The sequence below is a fragment of the Camelus ferus genome, chromosome 20, assembly GCF_009834535.1.
Source record: "Camelus ferus isolate YT-003-E chromosome 20, BCGSAC_Cfer_1.0, whole genome shotgun sequence".
Taxonomy (NCBI): Eukaryota; Metazoa; Chordata; class Mammalia; order Artiodactyla; family Camelidae; genus Camelus; species Camelus ferus.
The window spans coordinates 7,015,287-7,038,075 of NC_045715.1; the positions used below are offsets into that span (position 1 = coordinate 7,015,287).

At 43.1% G+C, this 22,789-nt stretch overlaps 1 long non-coding RNA gene across 2 annotated transcripts; it reads left to right on the top strand.

The window, feature by feature from the left end:
• Nucleotides 1-1,966: 1,966 nt before the first annotated feature.
• On the top strand, nucleotides 1,967-20,952 carry LOC116658192. Of its 2 annotated transcripts, none has more exons than XR_004313412.1 (3): nucleotides 1,967-2,352; nucleotides 7,965-8,056; nucleotides 20,597-20,952. It is a non-coding gene; the product is annotated as an uncharacterized LOC116658192 (long non-coding RNA). The 2 variants fall into 2 exon arrangements; XR_004313413.1 differs by lacking the exon at nucleotides 20,597-20,952 and adding an exon at nucleotides 12,026-13,104.
• Nucleotides 20,953-22,789: the final 1,837 nt, after the last annotated feature.

The window sequence follows — 22,789 nt, forward strand, 5'->3', positions numbered from 1 at the left end:
AAGGAAAGGGGAACTCTCTAAACTGTTTTCCAGGGAAAATCACTGGGACATGGAGTGTCCCTCCAGGCCGGGGAAAGACAGAGGGTAGCCTGCCCACTGGCTCGGGAGTGTGATAGGGGAGTCCAGGCTGGGACTTCCGCCTGGCACAGCGCTGAATTGCTTCCTGGCTCTTCGGAATCTGCACATCTGCAGCTCTGCCACTCCAATGTCTACTTCTCTAGTATTTTCAAAGACGTCCCAAAGTGCCCCCACTCCCAAATAGACGTGTAGAGAGGAAAAGGAGTGATTCTTGGAAACCTCGAGGTCCCTTTTGATCTCTTTCTCCTATGGGGTCACTGCACAGCCCAAAGGATAATCTTCAGGGATTCCTATCCAGTGGGGGAGGGTTTTGCTCCACTTAACACCCACGTGCCCCCTCTTGCACTTGTTCCTGGAGGGGGAGAAGTTAGGCCATGTGTGGTAGTACCCGCCAAACGGCCAGGAAATGGGGGAAAGACAGAAGTCTTGGGAATAATCCTGTGAGGACCCAGTCTCCTGGGTTATTATCTCCATCACTGTCCTGGCTGGTTTAGAATGAGGGGAGAGGCCCTTCAGGCAGCCAGACCCATTCACAGCAGGGTACCTCTGGGGGTCCTCTGGGAGGCAGGTGCCTCTGCCCCTCCTGCTGCCCTTGGAAGTGTGAAAAGAACAAGCTTCACCACCCTCACCCTTACGTGGCCTTTTCCCTTCAGTTGTCCACTGTGAAGACCTTCCTAGTCTTGGTCTTGGTAATTCAATTCTTGCTATAACCAGAGTTTGGGTTTCAGCATGAGTGGTCCTGGACGTTCAATACTGCTCCCCCTGCCCCTCACTCTTACAGCCAAGTGAGTGAGATTTCCCTGCAGCCAATATTAATGTAGTAGGTCAGCATTTGGCAAGTTTGGATACAAGTGCCTGTGATCCAGTCTGGATTTGGGACTCTCAGCCTCTATAACTCCAGCCTGAGAAGTCTCCAATCACCAACCCTGAGAAATCACTTTGGCTCTTAATGGGATATATTGAGCCCCGATGGCTGAAGGGGCTACCATACAGGGCAGGCAGAATTATCAATGTTAAATTCTCACTGGCATTTTTAAGGCCTTGGAGGGGAACTGTTTCACCCTTTATCATTCCTGTACGGTCGATGAGAGCGGAGAGCCAATGTCATACCTGTGTCACTGGCGAGACAGTTGTAAGGTGAGGATCGGGAAGCTAGATCCAAAGCCAGCAAAATCACCAAGAGCAGGATGGGAGAAGGTCCACGTCCCCAGTCCCCCGACAAAAGTTGTCTGGGGCAGTGAATGCCTTAGGGCAATGGTATTCAAACTTGGCTGTGTATTAGGATTACCTAAAAAGTTTTAATATCTTTATGCCCACGTGGCACCCAAATCAATTGAATCAGAACTTCTGAGGGTGGGACCCAAGCATAAATATTTTTTAAACTATCCCAGGTGATTGCAAAGTGCAGCCAGATTTTAAGAACCAATGTCTTAGGGCGGTGGTTCTCAAAGTGAGGGCCGGGGACCAGCCTGATCAGCATCACCTGGGAACTTATTAGAAATGCAAATTCTCAGAGCCATATTAGCTCTACTGATAACTGAATGTGCGGCCTGGGCAGGAGTATGGTAGCCAGCACCCCACCCCCCAGCGACGCCAGAGTACTCTCAAATTGGAGAACCGCTGGCCTAGGGAAATGTATGCCTCTATCTGAGGCAGAGTTTGGGGACTGACTTTGTAATCTGCAGCCATTCTTCATCTTCCACCTTGTGAAAAACATAAGACCCCAGCTTTGCTTGAGCAGTTTGGGGGAAAACAGGGCTTGTCTCAGCCCTAGGTATGGCGAGGTCTAAATCTCTCAAGCAACTTGCACTAGAATTAACCAACTTCAGAACAGGTTCAACATCACGCCCAAAGCGCCTGCAAGCGCCCAGCGTCCACCGCCTCTCTCGGCGGCGTCGGCTGTTTTCGCTGGATACAGGTTTAGAGCCACACCTGGGTTTTTCTTGGGGCCAGATGTAACTTTCACTCCACCTCTGAGCTCTGGGCTTCCTTTTCTTCCCAAGGCTTCCCGCCTCCACCCTTTCTCTCCCTGCTTCCCAACTCCTCGAACACTCCTGCGCGTCTCAGCCTCACTCGCTCAGGCCACGTGCCTGGGACTGGTCCTCAGAATCTCAATTCCGAAAACCGCGAATCCTCCAGTCGCCGACTTTTTCCTGAATCGGGAGAGGGACAGTCTCCGCCCTCCACTCCATCCTACCCCCAGACTCGTCGGGTTAGGGTCTCCGATCACGTGCGCGCCCCGTCTCAGCGCCCTTCCCGACCCTCGCCCCGAGGGTAAGTTCGCAACAGTTGGACCTTAAGGGGCTGGGCTGTCTGGGGAGCGGCTCCGGGGCAGTACTGGCCGGAGGCTCGCACCCCGCGGGCGCGCCCGGCTTTCAGGGCTCCACTCGCCGCCGCTGTCCCTCCGGCCGTGAAATCTAGAGGAGGGTGTGTGCCCGGGTGGAGCCTGATCACCTTTCGGGCTGCAGACCAGTGTGTCTCCTTGCAAACGGCGGCATTTGGGCAAACAAGTGGGCGTCGCTGCGGGGCGGCGTGAGGGGACTCGCGGGGGCAGCGGGCGAGCAGCGCGCTCGGGCTCCCGCAGCCGCCGCCCCTCCGCGCGGCCGCCGGGGGGTCCGGGCCCCGCCGGGCGATCTGTCCCCGCCGCGCGCGGGCCTCGGTGGGCAGGGCGCTGTGGCGCCGAACCCCGGCAGCCCGGGGGCGGGGGAGCCGATGGGGCTCATCCCATTCGGAATTTAGCGGCCGGGGGAGACAGAGGGTCTCCTAAACTGATGCAAGTCTCCTGGGAGCCTGGGAAGGACGTCCCCAACTTTCTGCCACGCAAACCTCGGCGGTCGCAAGGGCTGTTCCGGCTCCCTTCGTGCAGGTCCTTAAAGTTCGCCCCATTCCATCGCCCGCTGCCCGGAGGGGTCCCGGGTGGTGGACGGACTCAGACGAGGCTCTGCTTACTTTCAGTTTGTCTTAGTTGCCTAATGGCGGGACAGGCTGCAATGCGTGCTCTGAGATTTTCTCAAGGATCTGTCACTTTCGTGTAGAAATAGGAGATCAGGCCTTCCTTTAAAAAGCGGAGACCACTCGCTTTGCCTTTTCCGCCCTCCTAAAGGAAGCTCCCGAGGCTGTGCACTACGGGACCCGCAGACACCAGACGCCACTGCTTTTTCAAGCGACCGCAGACTTTAAAGGAGCAAAAGTCGGTTGCCATTAAAACCTATCAGGCTTCCATGTTTTCATGTCTTGTCATTTCTTAATGATGCAGCCTTACTGCTTTTGCACAGGGTGCTGAAGGACCAGCACCGCGAGAAGGGGCTTTGCTCGGCGTGTTTTGAGGCTGTGCAAGATTATTATCAAGTATCTCAAAATAACAGGCCAGCCTCCTCTGGATTTACAGTTACATAGTCAAAAATCAAAGATGCAAGTACCTTGCTTCAAGGGTCTAGTGAGGGTTTGTTTGTTTTTTGTCATTGATCTTTTTCTTTTTAAATAAAATATTACTTAACACTGTTCTGGAATCTTGGGGAGGCATTGTTTCAATAATGTGTTTTTCTGTACTTATTTCAACATTGCAAGTTGCATTCGACAGTTAAGTTGACAATTTAACAAGGCCAGATCAAACATATAAGGGTTTTTTTTTTTAATTGACGTGGCACATATCACTTCATCTGTTTCCAAATTCAAAATTTATTCTGAATCTTACAATGTAAATTATATGAACAGTCTTCCTAATTAGATCATTTCAGCCCCCACGTTGTGGGTATAAGAATTATACAATTTTCCTCTGAAGTGTGGTGCTGAGAAGAATGAAAAGGAAGTTTTTTTCTTGGGAAGTGATTGAAAACAAACACTAGAACCTGGTCATTTACCCACACACTTCCCTTTCTGACTTGACTCTCCCCTTTGACAATTACTAGTTAACATACCAAAGGGACAGGGTACTAAGTTAACTGCGGGCTTCAGTTTAAATATTTTATTTCTAACTTTGAAAAACTAGTTTTCATTTGCCTCAGGAACTTTTAAAGGTGAAGTTGTCCAGACACTTAGTTGAACAAAGACTCAGGAAACAATAGCATTGGACTGCTATCTGAATGTTTTAATTTCCAGTTATCTTAATTTTTTTAAATTTTCAAACGACAGTTTGAATGACCCTCTCAAGTGTATTGCAGAAAGGATAAGTACCTAAAAACCTGTTTCAATACATATGTTTCTCCTTTCATTGTTGGAGCACTCAAGCTACCAATGTATAAAATACATGTTAAGTAAAATATGTAAAAAAAAAAAAAAAAAAAGACATACTCAGTTTATATATTCTTATTGCATTCAAATATTTATACAAAAAAGACCCCAGGATATTGAAAGAGTTTAAACATCCTTTTTTCTTTTTCTTACACTACTAGAAAGAGAAGCTCACATAGCAAAACTTCTTCAAACAATGGGATTTCCTGGCCTTGGCAGTTCCCGTGTGTCCCACTGCCGGCTCTAGAGAGGGGAGATCTGACTTGTGATGTTCAAAGGCAGCTGGGCTCACATTTCCCAAAGAGAGAGAACTCAGTATGCTTTCCACAGTTCTACCGTGAGGAAGAAACCATAAGAATTACTCAATTTTAGAGCCATAGTGCTCTCATCATAATGCGGCTCACCGTAAATGTATGCAGTCTGAGCCCAGAAGAGGTGTCTCCTGAGCCCAGCACCACTCAGCATGTTAACAGCCAAGCGAGTCAGAACTAGGTTCCCAGGCTGTGTATGTGTGTGTGTGGCGGGGCGGGGCGGGGGTGGGGAGTCTCCCCACCACACCTGTTCTCTACTGAGTTAGTCCACGATACTGTGTCCTGGAATGTGTTCAGAATTAAAGGCCTGATTTTTAATTATTTTATATCCTTTTGACTAAATGTTTGAAAATCCAAGCATCCGATCTGCTATAAAGGGGTTAAAGTTAAATATGACCATCCATTGTTAATTGCAGATAGGAGACAATCAATGGTGATTGAAATGACCTCCAAAGCCTTGATGCTGGAAGATGCTGGAGCTATGAGTCTTGGGTCTAATGGTGATGGTTTCCCATGAATGAGCTTAGCCTCCACCGAAATCACAAGATAGCCAGAAAATGTAAACGTCTAATCTGAACAGGCCTGCAGTTCCCTGTCTCCTGAACATTGTCTAGACACATGGCTGATATTTTATGGCACAAAATTCCAGTATAATAATTCCACTTTAAATAACAAGTGATGGTAGGAAAGAAGGAACAATCCTTAAGAAGTGACTCTTTGGGAATTACCAGCACTGATAAGAAACAACTGATGGCAAGAAAGAAGACGTCAAATGAGTGGGAAAATTAAAAACAGAAGTAACCACCGAAAGACAATGTTTTATTCATCAGTAATCATAACAAGGAAAATGGGTTATGCTAGTAGCTAAAGTAAATCGTCACCAGTAAGTGCTTCTGTACCTATTCCTGTCGGTGTGACACAAAATCTCAGTAACTTCTATAAGGAAGGTGTGACTCTATTAATAAACACTCAGAAGACACACTTTCTACTTATAAGAAGTGCTTTTCATAATCTCTTAGCAGTGGCATATTTGGAAGCAAAACTGGATCACGGTGATGACCACTTCCTCTGAAATCCCCAATACCACATTGTAGCGTGTGGATCATAAGCAATCTTAATACCACCAAATAAACAAACCTCCAAACTCCAACAATCCCATTTCCAAACATTTTCTGAATGTATATATATGGCCTGCACAAGTTCAAAGTGGAATTTTTTTTTCCTAAACATTTGCTGCCCCCATGTGTCCCTTTAGAAAACTGAGTCTTAAGGCTAAATCATGTTTAGATAGCATCTCCTATACAGTTTAGATACACAGAACTACAGTCAGAGAAACTCTAATTATCGTAAGCACCAAAGACAGGGCAGGAGAGAGGTAGAGAAAAGGTCTAACTTTTTCCAGACTTCTGATGTAATCTCTAGTAATTGCATAACTTCTCTCTGCCTCCGTCTCTCCTAATATTAAAATGGGTGGCAGGTTGGCAAGATAGAGAGAGTGTGGGAGCCAGATTTTTCCTAAGATCCTATTTAATCTAGTATTTGGTCAGTCTCATTGAGGATGATAAAACAGAAGTAGGAAAGACTAGTTATCCCATTTCTGGCTAAGTAGTCAATTTGGAGGTGGGCCCAAAACTCAGGAATGAATTTCCTGTTTCATCATTGAAAGCCATTACCTTGGCCTTCTGTCATCTTGACAAACCTGCTTCTCAATGTCTGAGTAGCTCTGAGCCTAAGAGACAAGGAGGAATTCATTTTCTTTAATGGCCAGTGAGTGTGCCGTAAACTGCTTGTGACTTCAAAAGTGAAAATCATCGTCAGTGTTTATAATGTGTATCAGTAACAGGTGCTTCTACAGCTCTGACTAGTTCTTAAATTTTCTCTGTAACGCCATGATCCACCTAGCAAAGCCATTCTCGCCTTACTTCCTTGATAACAGAACTCCAGTTTTGCTCAGTTATCAGGTAACCCAACCACATGACTCAAGAAGGGCTGGTCCCTCCCTTACCCAAGGGGATGAATCTTGATTCATTTAAGAATTAGACTGTTCACTGGTTCTCACCCCTCACTCTTTTCTTGTACTCAGAAGACATGCTCCATCCATGTTTACTGTTACTATTTTAAAAATTATTATTGAGGTATAATTGACATACACTATTATATTACTTTCGGGTGTACAACATAATGATTTGATATTTCTATGTATTGTGAAATGATCCTCATGATAAGTCTAGTTAATATCATCACCATTCATGGTTACACATTGTTTTCTTGTGCTGAGAACTTTTAAGATCTACTCTCTTATCAACTTTCAAAGATGCAATACAGTACCATTTAGTCACCATGCTGTGTATTACATCTCCAGGCCTTTTATTTTATAACTGAAAGTTTGTACCTTCTGTCCCTCTCCACCCATTTCACCCACCCACCCCCACCACCTGCTCTGTTAACCACCAGCCTCGTCTCTGTATGTGTGAGCTCTTTTTGTTTGTTTGTTTGTTTTTTAGATTCTACTTATAAGTGAGATCATATGGTATCTGTCTTTCTTTGTCTGGTGGCACTTAGCATAATGCCCTCAAGGTCCATCCAGTTTGATGCAAATGGCAAGATTTCCCTTTTTATGACTGAATAATATTCTATTTATAATAATAACTTGATAAATGAACAATATCAATTTTTAAATATCAAATTTTCTTTATCCACTCATCAATAGATGGATACTTAGGTTATTTCCATATCTTGGCTGTTGTAAATAATGCTGTAATCAACATGAGGGTGCAGATATCTTTTCAAGTTAGTTTTTTAGATTTCTTCGAATGAATACCCAGAAATGGAACTGCTGAGTCATATGGTAGTTATATTTTTAATTTTTTGAAGGACCTTCATACTGTTTTCCATAGTGGCTACACCAATTGACATTTCCACCAACAGTGTACAAGGGTTTTCTTATCTCCACATTCTTGCCAGCATGTGTTATTTCTTGTCTTTTGGATAATAGCCATTCTAATTGGTGAAGCCCTCTCTGTTCATCAGAATCTTCTGGGGAGCTCTATGAAAATACTGATGCCCAGGCCCACCTCCAAAGATTCTCGTTTATTGGTCTACAGTTTGACAGTTTTTGAAAACTCCCCAAGGGATGTTTTTGTGCAGCCTCGGTTGAGAATCATTTATTGAAGCCATTTATGATCAGTTCACTTCCTTCTCTGGTGATTGATTTAGGACGAAGCACTTGATGCAATTTTCAGTCTTATAAAGAAAAATCTGATTAGGGATGGGGAATCTTGGATAATTTTCCTTACTCTTAGAAAGGAACAGAAATTAAGGTTATGTCCTTATCTTCATTTCTAGATTTTGGTTGTTACCGTGGGAGACATAAAGGATGGGATATCTGGAACTGCTGCAGCCAGCTTGTGACCCTGAAGGCAGCTCCCACATGCAAGGTATAGCAGAATGGAAAGAAGGAAAGAATAATAGGTCTTTGAGCCTTTTTTTTTTAAGATGCTAAATTAATTGACTCTGTAATATCCTACCTCAGAACTTATTTGAGCATGTGAGTAAAAGGCATTTAGTTTAGTTGGACCCCAAGTTGTCCTAACTAATATGCTGATAGTTCTGAAAAAAATAGGCCCACATATTTTTAATTGGGTTCCTCAAACTATATCCTTGGAACATCTGGGATTCCATGGGGTTTTGCTAGTATTCTATAGGGATATTTTGTAAGTGGGATTTTGTATGGCTGTGTACATTCATATAGTAAAATGTGTAAGGATATAATTTCAGAACATCATTTCTTTCACTTCATTGGCAAACCAAAGCAGCACAATCATTTGTAAATATAAAACAAGGACTGGGGCAGAGATAACCTACAAGTGGGAATTTTATTATTTGACCTGGGTAAAATTAAATGTAAAAAGGAAACAGATTTGTCCTACAATTCATACAACATTAATTCCTAAACTGTCATAGTATGTACAATTGTTATTTTTTATCACACACCATCGTCTTCTGTGCGACCATTAGTGATATAAACTTTATTACCACTTGACTTAAACACATAAATCATTAAGATTTTACCATCATATTAAGGTTTTCTGATTTTTTTTAATGATTACTTAGCTTTAGTGATCAAAATGCTTAAAAACTGTACTCAAATCTGGTTTCCTTTTAAAGAGGTGCTTTTGAGGTCTTCTTTATTATTTTTATCTTTTGTTATCATTTTCATCACTAATGTTCACGTCACCACTTGATGTAACATGAAATCCTTTACCTCTTTTCCTTTGTGTTTTATTCTTTCCACTTGTGAAACATTGATGCAATAGATATGCATTTAATGCATGGGATTCCAAGTCATACTCAGATTTATGAGCCCTACTTTGAGTATCATATGCTAGTGCTAGAATATTAATATACTAGCATACTATGCCTGGTAAAGCAACCTGATAAATGATTGTACCCTTAGGTGCTTGGAGGAACTTGACTCTAGTCTAGCATTCTTGTTATTACCACATGGGTCTTGCTATGTGAATTATATGCATGTGCACCCTCACTTGTGTGGGTATATATAAGGGAGTTTTGACTTTTAGTCTGATCACTAACTAAACTATTAACTATCACTACTATAAACTATAAACTACTAACTATGACAACACTAAACTTAAAAATTCAAACCCCATATATACAATGGAATATTACTTAGCCATAAAAAAGAAGAAAATAATGCCACTTGCAGCAACATGGATGGACCTACAGATTATCACATTAAGTGAAGCAAGCCAGACAGAGAAAGACAAATATCATATGATATCACTTATATGTGGACTTTAAAAAAAATGATACACATTTTATTTACAAACCAAAAATAGACTCATGGACATAGAAAACAAACTATGGTTACCAAAAGGGAAAGGGCAGGGGAGGGATAAATTAGAAGTTTGGGATTAACAGATACACTATATTACTCTATATAAAATAGATAAACAACAAGGAGCTACCGGACAGCACAGGGAGCTATATTCAGTTTCTTCTAATAACATATCATGGAAAAGAATCTGAAAAGAAAAAGTACATATATGTATGTATATGTATAACTGAATTGCTTTGCTGTACACCTAAAACTAACATTGTAAATCAACTGCACTTCAATAAAAAATAAGATTTAAAAATTAACTAATTAATTAATTTAAAAAATTCAAATCCCAAAGGCAGGAAGGGCAACATTTCAGGTTAACTTAGGTGGATTTTCAAACATTTTCTCCATTAACAGGTAGCCGAACAGCTAACCTAATAGAAAACAGATTTATGGTGTAGAAAATATCCATGTGTCCTCCTTACCTAAATACTAATCGTTCTGTTACTTGATTTCTTTCTGTGTACCAAGAAACCAGTGAAACTTATAGACATTATTAGCAACTATCAGCAGGGTATGTGTTACGAATCTTGGATCTGTGTCCTTAGAGCAGGATGCAGAGTGACAGGCGAGAAGTAATCACGTTCAGAGCCTCAGCGCAGTTTGGTGGAGGAGCGAAGCGCCAGGGAACCTATCCTTCATCACGGGGTTCCGTCACTTCTACAGCATTTCTCTAAAGTCAGTCCCCATTCCCAGGCCATGTTATTCTTTCTCAAAGCCACGTGATCCGTTTACATGTAACACACATATCCTTCTAAAAACTGCTACTGTAACAGGTAAGGCCATGCTCAGTCGACTGTGTTTTGGATTGTTGAGGGGGTTTTGAGTTGCACGGGATAAAGGAAAGAGACCCAGACCAGAACTGGAAGAATGGGATTCTGGTGTCAGCCTCACCACGAGCCACCTGTACATCCTTGGGCAAGCTGCTTCGTGTCTCCAGGTCACACTTCCCAACTTGTAAACAGGAGTGTCTATCCGATTATCTCTGAGGCGCCTTCCAGGTCTCAAATGCCCCTTGAGTCAGAGTCATGTATCTGTCAGATGAGTTCCAAAACAACACAGCCTAGAAACAAGGGTTCTAGAAATGAAACATACAACTAAGAAACCTCAAGTCACAAGACCAGAAGACCTTGCCTAATGTATTTCACCACCTTCAGTGGAACCTAAGTGAGTAAACAATTTGGCACATCTGAGAGTCAATCCTATTTAAGATTCATCATTATTAGGCAAAACATTTTCATCTGTTTGTGTTTCACTCTGTACCCTAACTTATAAAATCCAGATAACTTCAGCCCGATATGGAGATAATGTGCCATTTTAATCACATTATGAGCTTCATTGAAGAGAGCTATATAAACACTTGCCAATAATATTCAGGGATATCATAAAAATTATGACATTTCCTTAAGGCAACTGATTCATACAAGCCTATGAATGGATTATATACAATAATCTTTACAGGCAAATCTGCTATTGTATTTAAAGAAGAAAAGGACTAGCTCTAAAATGCTATTCATTGTCTACAAAATCCTCTAAGCATAGGAGAATATTGCATTTTGGTGTCTATACACACAAAAGTCAGATTAACAAATACATTTATTTTAGTCATAGATTCCTGGGCCAGGAAGACAGCAAGGAGCTGACCCACCCTTCCTTTTGTCCTTCTACACTGTGATGGTAAAAATCAACAAATGTAGACACTACCCTATTTCCAATATCCCTGGAGATTTGATTGTTTTTCTTTATTCAGCTTATTGCAATGCGTGAGAATCTTCAATGTCTGATCACTTTTTTAAAATTTTCATCTAATCCTTTATATAGTAGTTTACATCTAATTTTTCTTCTTTTTCTCTGTGTGAGATGTAGACAGCTGCTGAATTGTCCTTGGCACAGTAACCTGTCTCATTCTCGGTAATTATCTTGAGGTGAGGCAAGGTTCTTTCCTTTATTCCCCTTCCTACTTGCTTAGTGTCTTCCATGTGCCCTACACTGTTCTAGATCTGGGGGCTAGAACAGTGAAAATATAGGTCAAAAATCTCTGCCCCTGTGGAGTTTCTATTCTAGAGGAAGGGAACAGACAATACACAAGTAAAATACACAGTATGTTAGGTAATGGTATGGGATAAAGGGAAGTACAAATGAAGAGAGGGAGTTAGGAGGCCCTGGGGAACTGTGATTTATAACTCAGATGGGGATGTCCCACAGGATAAGGTGACTCAAAAGTCCCTCAGCTCAAGAAAATATTCCAGGTAGAGAAATCAGCGAGTGCAAAAGCCCTGAGGCAGCGACATGACTGGCCGATGCGGTTGGGGTAGGAGAGCAAAGGAAAGAGTGAAAACAGATCAGGCCAGAAAGAAACTGAGAAATGGTGGGGGCTGGGAGGATAGAGGTGCACCTAGTGAAGGACCTCATGAGCCATCAGAAAGATTAGCTTCTCCTCTGAGGTAGACCACTGGGGGCGTTCGAGACAAAGAATGACGTGCTCTGACTCATATCTTAACAGGATGCCTTGGCGGCTGTGTCACTGTTGGGGCACAAGCGTGGAGGCAGGAAAACCAGTTTGGAGGCTGTAGTAATTACCCGGAGCCTGGCTGAGATCACCTGGGAGTGCTTGCAGGTACGCAGGGAAGAGGCTCGAGACTCGAGCCCTGTGGTCCTCCAGTGTTCCGCGTCAAAGAGAGGCAGGGACACCATCAAAACAGCTGAGAAAGGAACCACCAGAGAAGTAGGAGGAAAGCCACTGAGCATGGACTCTGGAAGCCAAGTTTCCAGAAGAGGGAGTGAACCACTGAGTCAAGTCTGCTAATGGGATGAGCTCAGTGAAGACAGAAAGCGGCCCCGTGGCTGTAGCCGCATGGAGGTCACTGTCTGTGGAACCAGCAGGGACGTCGCAGTCAGGGAGCCCTCCGGGTTTCGCCAGATTCACTACATGAAAAGCCTGGATACTGTTAAGCAATCTGCTTATCCCTTTGACCCGCAGTGCTCTCCTTGGTCAAACAGGTACCATAATTCCTACCTCAGGGTGGTGAGGACTTAAAGAGATAATATTAGAGAAGCCTGTGAGTCAGCTCGGACTGCCATACAAAGTACCGCAGACTGGGCGACTTAAATAACACAGATGTACTTTGTCACACTCTGGAGGCTGGAAGTCCAAGACTGAGGTGCCAATCAGGGTTGGTGTCTGGTGACACCTCTCTTCCTGGCTTACAGACTGCCACCTTCTTGCTCTGCCCTCACATGGCCTTTCCTCTGTGTGCCCTTGGAGAGAGAGAAATCTGTGGTGTCTCTTCCTCTTACAGGAACACCAGTCCGAATAGGTTAGCCCCCCTTCCCATGACCTCATTTAACCTTAATTATCTCCCTAAAGGCCCCGTCTCCAAATGCATCACACTGGGACGTAAGGGCTTCAGCGTATGAATTGTCAGGGGGAGGGGCACAGTTCAGTCCATTACAAACCCCTGAGCACTCGATAGTGCCCAGAAATGTTCAGTAATTCCAGTGACTATATTATTGTTGTTTGTGTAATTACCACTTGAAGGATTTTCTTATTTTTATAATTTAAAGCATAATATATAATAAAATACACATTCAATTTTTTACATTGAAGTATAATTGGTTTACATTATGTTTGTTTCAGGTGTACAACATAGTGATTCAATATTTTTATAGGTTATACTCCATTTAAAGTTATTACAAAATAATGACTACATTTCCCTGTGTTGTACAATATATTCTGGTTGCTTATTTATTTTATACATAGTATTTTGTATCTTGTATTCCCCTACCCCTGTCTTGCCCCTCCCCTCTTCCTTCTCACCATTGGTGACCACTGTAGATGTTTTCTATATCTGTGAGCCTGTCTCTGTTTTGTTACATGTATTTGCTTTATTTTTGAGATTCCACATATAAGTGATAACATGGACTATTTGTGTCTTATTTCACTAAGCGTAGTTCCTTCTAGGTCCATCCACATTGTTGCAAATGAAGAATTTCATTCTTTTTTATGGCTGAGTACACACATTCAAACTTCATTTAGAAATTAAAAAAAAAAAATCTAACTTGCGCAACAAGTTTTAACGAACATCTTGAAAAGAAACGTTCATTTTTAAGAAGAAAGTTGGCTAATACTGCCATCTGCTGGAATTTTGTTCAGAGCTCATTAGTTCCATTCTTGTCAATTTTTTATGTTGCCATGCTTTTTTTTTTTTTTTCTCTTTTTAATGAGTGTAAAATTGGATGATTTGTTCTCAATTTAGTCCCACTAAAAGTATTCTAAGTAATACGGGAAGATTTTAATGTGGTAAATTTGGCCTTTTTTAATTCCAGCATCCATTCTGAATTTGACAAAGGTAAGTTGTGGACAGGGAAGCATAGATGGAAAAGCTCTGCTTCTGGAGACAAATAAAAATAGCATCAGTATTAGGTTAATGTTTATCTCTCATTTAAAATCTGCTTGGTGCTCCGTCGCACTTAATCCGTGAACAAAGAGTGCTGGTCTGAAGAGCCTGGCAGTGGACAATGAGGTTTCAAACCTTAAGTTGACAACGTTCGCCTGCTGATTCTGAGGGCCAAGTTCCAACAGGCAGAGTTGGTTTACATGGCTGTGTGGGAGTGCGCGCTCAGGCTCAAAAGAGAAATGCAAGTGACACTGTAGCACCAAACTATAGTAATGTTGTTGGGTGAGCATAAACGGGCATTCTCTTCCTTCACTGGGAAAAATACAAGATGGCATGGCCTCTGTGTGAAATGAATCCAAGTACGTACATAGCCTTTAACCTAGTCATTCTGCTTGTCAGAATTTATCCTACAGCTGCAGCTGCAAGTACACTAGACGATGCGTAGATACAGTGTATCATCTTTTAATATAGCAAAGACTGGAAACAATCTAAATGCTATCAATAAGACACTGTTTAAATAAATTATGGTACAGTCATACAAAGGAATACAGTACAGCCATTAAAAAGTATGAGGCAGTTCGCTATACACTGATGTGAATGAATTTCCAAGATTCATTGTTAAGGGGAAAAAAGAAAAGTACAGAGCACTATGTAGGGTGTACACATCTGTTAAGAATTGTCTTTTGCTACAAATGTCAGAAACCTCATAATAGTGGTTTAAGCTGTTTCTCTTGCCCATAAAAAAAAAAAATCCAGAAATACACAGGTCATAACTTTTCAGGAGACTTGATGATCCTCAGAACCCAGCTTCCTTTATCTTGTTCTGTCATCCAGAGTGGACTGTTTCATAGTCCAAGAAGGCTGCTCAAGCTCCAGTCATCAAGTACACATTCCAGCCAGCAGGAAGGAGGAAGATTTTCGAGAAGTGTAACATACACTTGGGCTTCCATTCCAGTATGTAGAACTTAGGTTACAAAGCCAAATAATTAGGTAAAAGAAAGCCTGTGAAATGCAGGTTTTTTTTTTTTTAACTCAACAGCAATGAGCAGCCCCAGTAAATTTGGAGTACTGTTACAAGAGGAGTGGGACAGTGGCTGTTGGCACTTGCAACCTCTACCATAGTATGCTTACATTTATGTGGTGAGGTGGGGCATAAGTAATTTGTGTATGTATTTGTTTGGAAAATCTTGTAATATTGAGAAATACACAAGTGCCTAATAGCAATATTGTCTTCGCAAAGAGCTGGATGACTGAGAGAAAAGCGAGGAACAGAAGTCATTTTTGCAATTTACCATTTTTTAATATTTTGAACTGTATAGTATGTCCCTGTATTTTCTATAGAAAAAAATATAATGTAAAAGGTATCAGCTAACATTACTGTAGCAATCATGTTGCAATATACAAATATCAAACCAACACCTTGGACACCTCAAACAGATTCAGTGTTATATGTCAATTATATCGAAAAGAAAAAAAGAAAAAAAAAGAAAAGAAAGAAGGAAGGAAGGAAGGAAGGAAGGAAGGAAGGAAGGAAGAAAGAAAGAAAGAAAGAAAGAAAGAAAGAAAGAAAGAAAGAAAGAAAGAAAGAAAGAAAGAGAGAGAGAAAGAAAGAGAGAAAGAAAGAAAGGAAGAAAGAAAGGAAGGAAGGAAGGAAGGAAGGAAGGAAGGAAGGAAGGAAGGAAGGAAGAGAGAAAGAAGGAAGGAAGGAAGGAAAGAAAGAAAGAAGAGGAAAGAAAGAAAGAAAGATTTGCCTTTGAGATTCTGCACCTGAACCTACTTTGTTAACTAAAAGTTCCTAGAGGAAATAAAGTGGAACAGAGAGGTGAAATCCCTTTAGTGGAAGAAAAGACCTGGAGAAATATGAGTTGCGTTTTCATTATGACCACTGGGAAACAGAGAGTTGGAGTTCTGGTTTCACGCTGACTCACCCAGCCCTCCCATGACTGCATGGCCCCAGCACACATTTCTCAGTGGAGGTAAGATTTGAGAGGAGTTTGGAGAGAATGGAGAGAAAAGGAAAACTCAGTGGGAGAAAATGAAATATTTGTTCCTCAGCATCAGTAACTTTCCCTTGATTACGTGCCTGCCCTCTGACACGTGTACCAACACATTTACAAATGAAATACACACATTTAAGTATCAGCGTCAGATATCCTGGACAAAATGCTCAGGTCAGTTGAGCATATGGGAATGCTTAAATGTTCTTTTGTTCAAGAGGATGATTTGGGGAGTTTGAGAGGTTTGCCCAGGGTGTCAGCTCAGAGGGAAGGTCTTCAACCACGAGTGACCCTGGACTGACACCCCCACCCACCCACCTGCCTGTTGATGCCAGAAATTCCTTACCATGAGATAAAACCTCTCATTCCGCAATTTAGAGATAAACCTTAAAATCAGAGGGTAAGGCGGTGAAAATGGGGCTGGATAGCGAGCTGTGGAATACCGGAGAGGCGGACAGGAGGCAGTCAGCACCCTGCTGTGGCCGCGGAGAGGAAAGCGGGGTTGGGAGTGTGGGCAGTGCACGCAGGCTGCTATCACACAGCGGGTGCATCCCCGCACCTGTGGCAGACAGCCCACCTGAGGCCCTGAGATAGAAAGATACTCCCTTTTAGGGAAAACTTCTATGACCTGGGGCAAGAGGCGAAGGAGAGGAAAGGTAGCAATGCTAAGGAGAAACAGAACTGCATTCCATTTCCAGAGGAATATCCATTCCCCGTTCCCCGCTGGGTTACAAGTTTCAACATGCAGACCCCAATCATTTGGTGGGAAAACTTGACGACGCCACGTTTGTACCAGCACCGAAGTCTTTCAATTAACGCTGGGGAAACATCTAGAAGAAAAACTGTGTCACCCCCTAGAGGATGAAGCAAACGAGCATTACGTCCCTCAAAATGCATTACTTCTCAAAACCTTGAAAGCCTATTGTTTTTTATAGGTTTCTGTGTATGTAACATAAAGACGGTCACATGGTTAAGGCTCTTTAATTGTTCAGCGTCTTGAGCACGTAAGGTGGTGTCCTTTCTTGGCTTTGCAGTGCCTCAGGCTTGCTTCTTTAATCACAGAGTAGAATTCTACTTAGAAATCTTGGGGGACAAGGGCGACACCCTTTACTAGGGTGAGATGTGTACCGATGGTGGCTCAGAAAATCAAGGTGAGGCACCCCCCACCCCCGCCACCGCCAAAGTCTCAGTTCTTTTTTATTTTAACTGATTTCTGCCTCAAATTGGACATCCCACTGGTTAAATTACACTGTTAGGAACTTTTTCTTCTTCCTTCCCTCCTTTCTTCCTTTCCTTCTTGACACATAAAGGAACTTCTTAAGTTTAAAAATTATTTTTCAGCACGGACCTTATGTGATAACTTTAGGAAACAAGACAGACTCAGCTCTTTCTTCTCTGTCCTCACACCCAATCGAGGCCTTGAATTTTCCCCCCAACTTTTTTAAAAAAGTAAACTCAAATCATCAGAAAAGCTGGAAAAATGAGACACAAACACTCAGATATCCCTCATCTGGATTTAACAATATTATTATTTTACTAATTTTCCTTATCTCTCAATAGATACATAGCTAATGTGAGGTAGATTCGTAGAGGATAGGAACCAGAGAGACAGAGAGAGAGAAGACAGTACACACACTTTTTCTAAGCCACCTGAAAGTCCATTGTAGACACCAGGCTAATTCCCCCAATATACTTGAGAAGGCATCGCCTCAAAATAAACTTTGAGAAAAGAGTGATGCTCTTTTTTTTTTTTTTTTTTTTTTTTTAAAGCTGGACTGGGTCCCTGAGGGACACTGACTGTGCTCTGAGTGTAAAATTACAAGAAGGCAGGTTGAATCCAGGCAACCACGGAGCCTGCAGTTTTGACCTGGACTTAGATTTCATAATTGGCCCAAGAAAAATTGCCCTTATATTCCTAAAACCCAGGGGTAACATTTAGCTCATTTCTGGGTGAAGCATGTTCAGGCTTAAGCCAGATTTGGGGAGTGAAGGAAATACATCTAACTAGTTGTTATCTCTGTGGCTTGTACTTCCTGCCTGCATGCCCCTCCCCTCTTCACATTCTCACATTGAATCAGGAATAATTTTGCACACCAGACAACTGGCTGAGCACGTGCTGGGTTTCCTACCCACTGCAATAGCGAACATAATGTGTTGGAATGTTGTCACAACATAAAAAGCCTTCCTTACTCCTTTTTCTGGCTCCACCATTACATCTTTGGTCAGCTAGAGGGAACAGCAATATACTTAGGAGTCCTCTGTTTGATGTAGGTTCATGTCAGGCCAGGCCATTGATCTTGAGGCGGGAAGCCCCCCCAAAAATACTGGCAGGACCCCCAAGCAGGGCCACCACTCTCTTGCCAGCACCATCTGGTTCCCTGGCCCAGCGGCTTTATCTCATTTTTTGCCTCTGAAACAGCTTACTTCTAGGAAAGTGGAACTTACCCCTAAAATTCTATTGGTTCTCTAAGCTAACTCCTGATTGGTCCATTTGTAGTGCTTCATTTGCATGGAGCTCACTCCTGATTGGTTATTTCTCTCACTCCTGACTGGTCCATTTCCCTCACTCCTGATTGGTTATTTCTCTCCCTCCTGATTGGTCCATTTCTACAAAGCTTGTTCCTAATTAGTCAATTTTTGTTATACCTTATTTGCATATGATGTTGCAAAGTGTAAACTAAAAAAGCCTAAAAAAAAAGTGAAGCCTAAAAAAGCCTGTGTAAACCTACAGACAGGGTCCAGAGCTTGGAGTGTTAACTCCTCTGGGCCTTCTGGCGTAATAAACCGGAGTTCTCCAACTTTCCAAGTGCTGCTTGGTCTCTCGCCTGTATCCAGGTTGCTGTCACAACTGAGCTGTAACACTGAGCTGTAACACATTTTTCTGCAACAATCTGATACAAATAATAATTTTGTTCCCAGTTCAGTACATTGCTTTCCAGTGTAGTTTGACTGTAATAATAACCCTCTATTTGATAAAATATTGCCAGTATTTCTGTTTCATGTACAGTCTTGTGATTTCAAAACTGGTCCTAGATTTAGTCCAACATTTTTCAGAATGTATTTTTCTATAGAAAAAGTGGTCCAGAAAAAAATACTATTTTGAGATAAATATCTTCCAGTTACTCTGATACGGATTTTAGCCACATTTATATTCCTAAATGTTCAGTGTGTATCTTGACTACATTAGAAACTCAAGAAAGAAATATAGAAAGTCAAGGAACAAATCAAATTGTTACATTTACTGCCACCATAAGCAATATGGAACATTAAAAACAATAAGTATTCGTAAAAAAGAGCAAAGATGGTATGGTAATATAAAATTAAGAAGGACATTATAACTGGACTGTATAGGAAGAGCCTGGCTGATTTCTTCCCAGCAATGTGTTTTCATCAAAGCTCATACATATTCAGCCAAACGCACAGCATGTCAATGAATTCGATGAACTGCCACTGATGCTGAAACATCTATTTCTTCCCATCTGTTTATGGGAATTATGTAAAATACTTAATGCAATGTGTTTTCACTGCAATCCTATTTTTGTTTCCCATCCAGTGAATTTTCATTTAAACCAATATGTTTACCTGAGACTGGGGTGCTTGCGTTCATCGGAACCGAAATGCAGTTACAGGTACAGGCAACATGTCGGAGACCAAACCAATGCATTTTGATGCAACTCAGCCAACTTTCCACGACATGCATTCTGACTCTCTAGGGATCCAAAGTTCCCTGTCATTATAAATGTACATGATTGGAGGGAAGGCAGGAGAAATGGATGTCCTGGATGGTGGGGAAATACAAGAACTGTGGATTTCTTAAAACCTTGTTCCCCAAAGTGTGCTCTGGGGACCAGCAGTGCTGGCATCCCCAGAAGCTTGTAGTAAAGGCAGCATCTCAGGCCCCTCCCCAGACCTACTGATTGAGAATCTGCATCTTAACCAAGATCCCCATGCGACTTGTTCCAGCAGTAAAATGTTTCAAGCGCTATTTTAAAACCAACTCTTAATGTCCATAGTTGTCTCTGGGGTGACACTCAAAGTTCTCTGAGGCAAAAGCACTCTTTCCAGTGAGTGGACAGCTTGGTGAAAACAGGGGCTGAAACCAGCTTACTTTGTAGGATCCCACGCCCTTTTCCTTTTTTTGCGCACTTAATACATGTGTAGTATTTTTTTTTTTTCTGTCAAGAATCGGACAGTTCAGAAGTCTGCAGAACAGTTTCTTCTTATTTTCACTTCTTTCTACTTTCTCTTCTATGAGTTGAAGTACCTCTATATGTTTAAATATATTTTATAAACATAAATGGGATATATGTTGTATATTATACATATTTTTCATTTATCTACACATTCCTAATATCTGTTCTGGTCCACATATGTGGGACAACCTCAGTCTGTTTTTTCACAACTGCATCATTCTCCATAGTATAGGTAATTTGTGTGGCCAGTTCCCTATACACGGACACTTAGGTTGTTTCCATTTTTGTTTCTATTATAAACAGTGTCACATAACATCTATCTTTGTGGCTATGTCAGAGAATTTGTTTAGATTAGGTCCCTAGAAATGAAATTTTAGGATAAAGAAAAAGGAATACAAATAGCCTAAAATCATGTTAATAGGTTAGCTCTCAGTAGTAATCAAAGGTACGCAAATTAAACAACAATAGAACGCTTCACCCTTTCCAGGTTGGCAATGATTTAAAAGACGGATACATTTTTGTAAGAGTACGAGTTGGTGAAGACTCTGAGGAAGGCAATTTAACAGCATCCAATCCAACGTTCTGATGTCGTGAAGGTCATGCTCAGTCTGCACCCAGGGCTGGTGGGCTTGCCTTCAGATGGGGGGACTTGGCGCCTCGGAAGGCCCGAGTCCCACGTCTTAAGACTCTTATACAAACCTCTTTCGTGCCGGGCACGGGTGCCTTCTCCTCCGGCAGGCAAGCCCCGGGAGGGGTCAGAAGGACTCACTTCAGTGCAGCCAGGACCCCACACTCCCACCACCCCTTCCCGCGGTCTCCTCAGCGCCGGACGGGAGGGGCTGGCCCATCCCATCTCTCTCCCAGAGGAGCAGCTTTCTTCTGCTCATCCTGTTGCCCTTCCCAGAACTTGGGTGTTAATTGGGGCTTCTCTAGTCCCTCTTGCCCTGAAGTTGTTTCTTAGGGACCGGGGGTTGAGTGAGTGGGCCCTCCCATCCCCAAAGGCCCAGGTCTCCTTCTGTGCACGGCCCACCTCCCCTCCAGGACCCGGTCCCTCTGCCAAGCACTGCGACGGCCTTGGCGCATCTATTCTCCCGGACAAGATGTGCCTACCCTGCTTCTATTTGCGAAAGTAACAGAAATTCGTGCACGTAACCGTTCACCAGGCAAAAGAGATCATTTGAAAAAAAAATACTGCACCCCGCTGTGCGGAGGGGATTTGTGAGAAACCCCAGGAGGACGGAGGATGGCCTCACGTGCCCTCCCTCCACACCGCGGGTGAGTCCCGGGCACGGCTAACCTGGGTGGCAAGGTCCGCCACATCCAAGGAACATTTCCTCTCAAAACCAGGTAAAGCGCGAGTCAGATGGTGCAAGGGCTCCCGCGGCGCCTGCATCACGTCCCTGGGAGTGCTCCCCTTCCCGCCTGTTCACACGGCGTCTGCTCTAAGCGGCAGGAGCGGGCACTGAAGGGGCTCCCCTGCATTGGGACGATCAGCCCCGGGTCAGAGCTTCTGCCCTGCTGTGGGCGGTGTCGCTGGAGAGGAGGGTACCATTTCCGGCCCTCACATCTGGAACATTCAGGAACAGTTATTCCAGGAGCGGTAGCACGAGCTGGGTCCTTGGGGGATGGAAGACAAGAGTGGACCTGGTCTCATTGTGGGAAGATGACGGTGTGAGGCCAGACAGGAGGGCCGTCTGAGAAGGTTGCTTCATCTGTAATTGTCACCGTGGGGAGAGCCTTGTCCATGTCGTTATCGGCACGTTACTGTGAAACACACGTGCCTCGAAAATGCTCTCGTGTGTGCCCTGCTCAGTTAATGCTGTCAGTGATCTCTGGACGTGTTTGCAACTGGGAATTCTAAACAGAGTCCAAAATTCTAGACCGAGGCAAGGATTTGGAGAGGCAGAGATGCTACTTCCAGAGTAAGAGGTGAGACAAAATGTCTCTGCAGTGGTACAGAAAGGAGAGAGATAACAGGTCAGGCAGGGGGGCAGCTGCTTTCCCCCAGGATTTGGGTCCAGGTGACATCAGATGGAAATGAACCCTAAAAGCCAAAAGAAAGCCACGTGGGTTGCTGGCTGCTTGCTGTCCACGTCCTGCCTTGTATCCGTCTTCTCTGCTGACTGCCTTTTCCCCAGCCTTTGCAGAGTCAGGAATTCAGAAGCAAAAATAGTTTCAGTAGCTGCGTCTTTCATACACAACTGCCCTTGTTTTAGACAGACTTCTAGGAACATTAAATTTTTTGTCACTGTCAAATCTGATTTGCTGTGTATTTTAATGCATTTTTTTTAAAGTTCTTCCAGCCATTTTCCTTCAGATGTAGGCAGCCAGCTGGGTACTGTCAAGAGGAGTGGCAGTTCTTAGCCCTTTTTGTGGAATGGTTGGGTCTTGGGAGCCCCCTAGGGATAGGACCCCTGGAGCCCGTATGTCCCCACTCCCCTGAAGTGAGTTTTGAAGACTTACGCTATTGTTTATCTTGGCAAGTGACCAGAGGTCTGGGGCAGAGGACGTCCAGGAAAGCTGATCCAGCCTCCCTTCCACCTCCACCCTTTTGTCCTCCCAGGAAAGATATTTCAGAAATGGATCTTGATAAAATAGGATATTTGGTCACGTGGGTGCATGACCTCCCAAGCATATTTACATCCACATCCATCGCCAAGGATGGAGTTGGTCAAAGTTG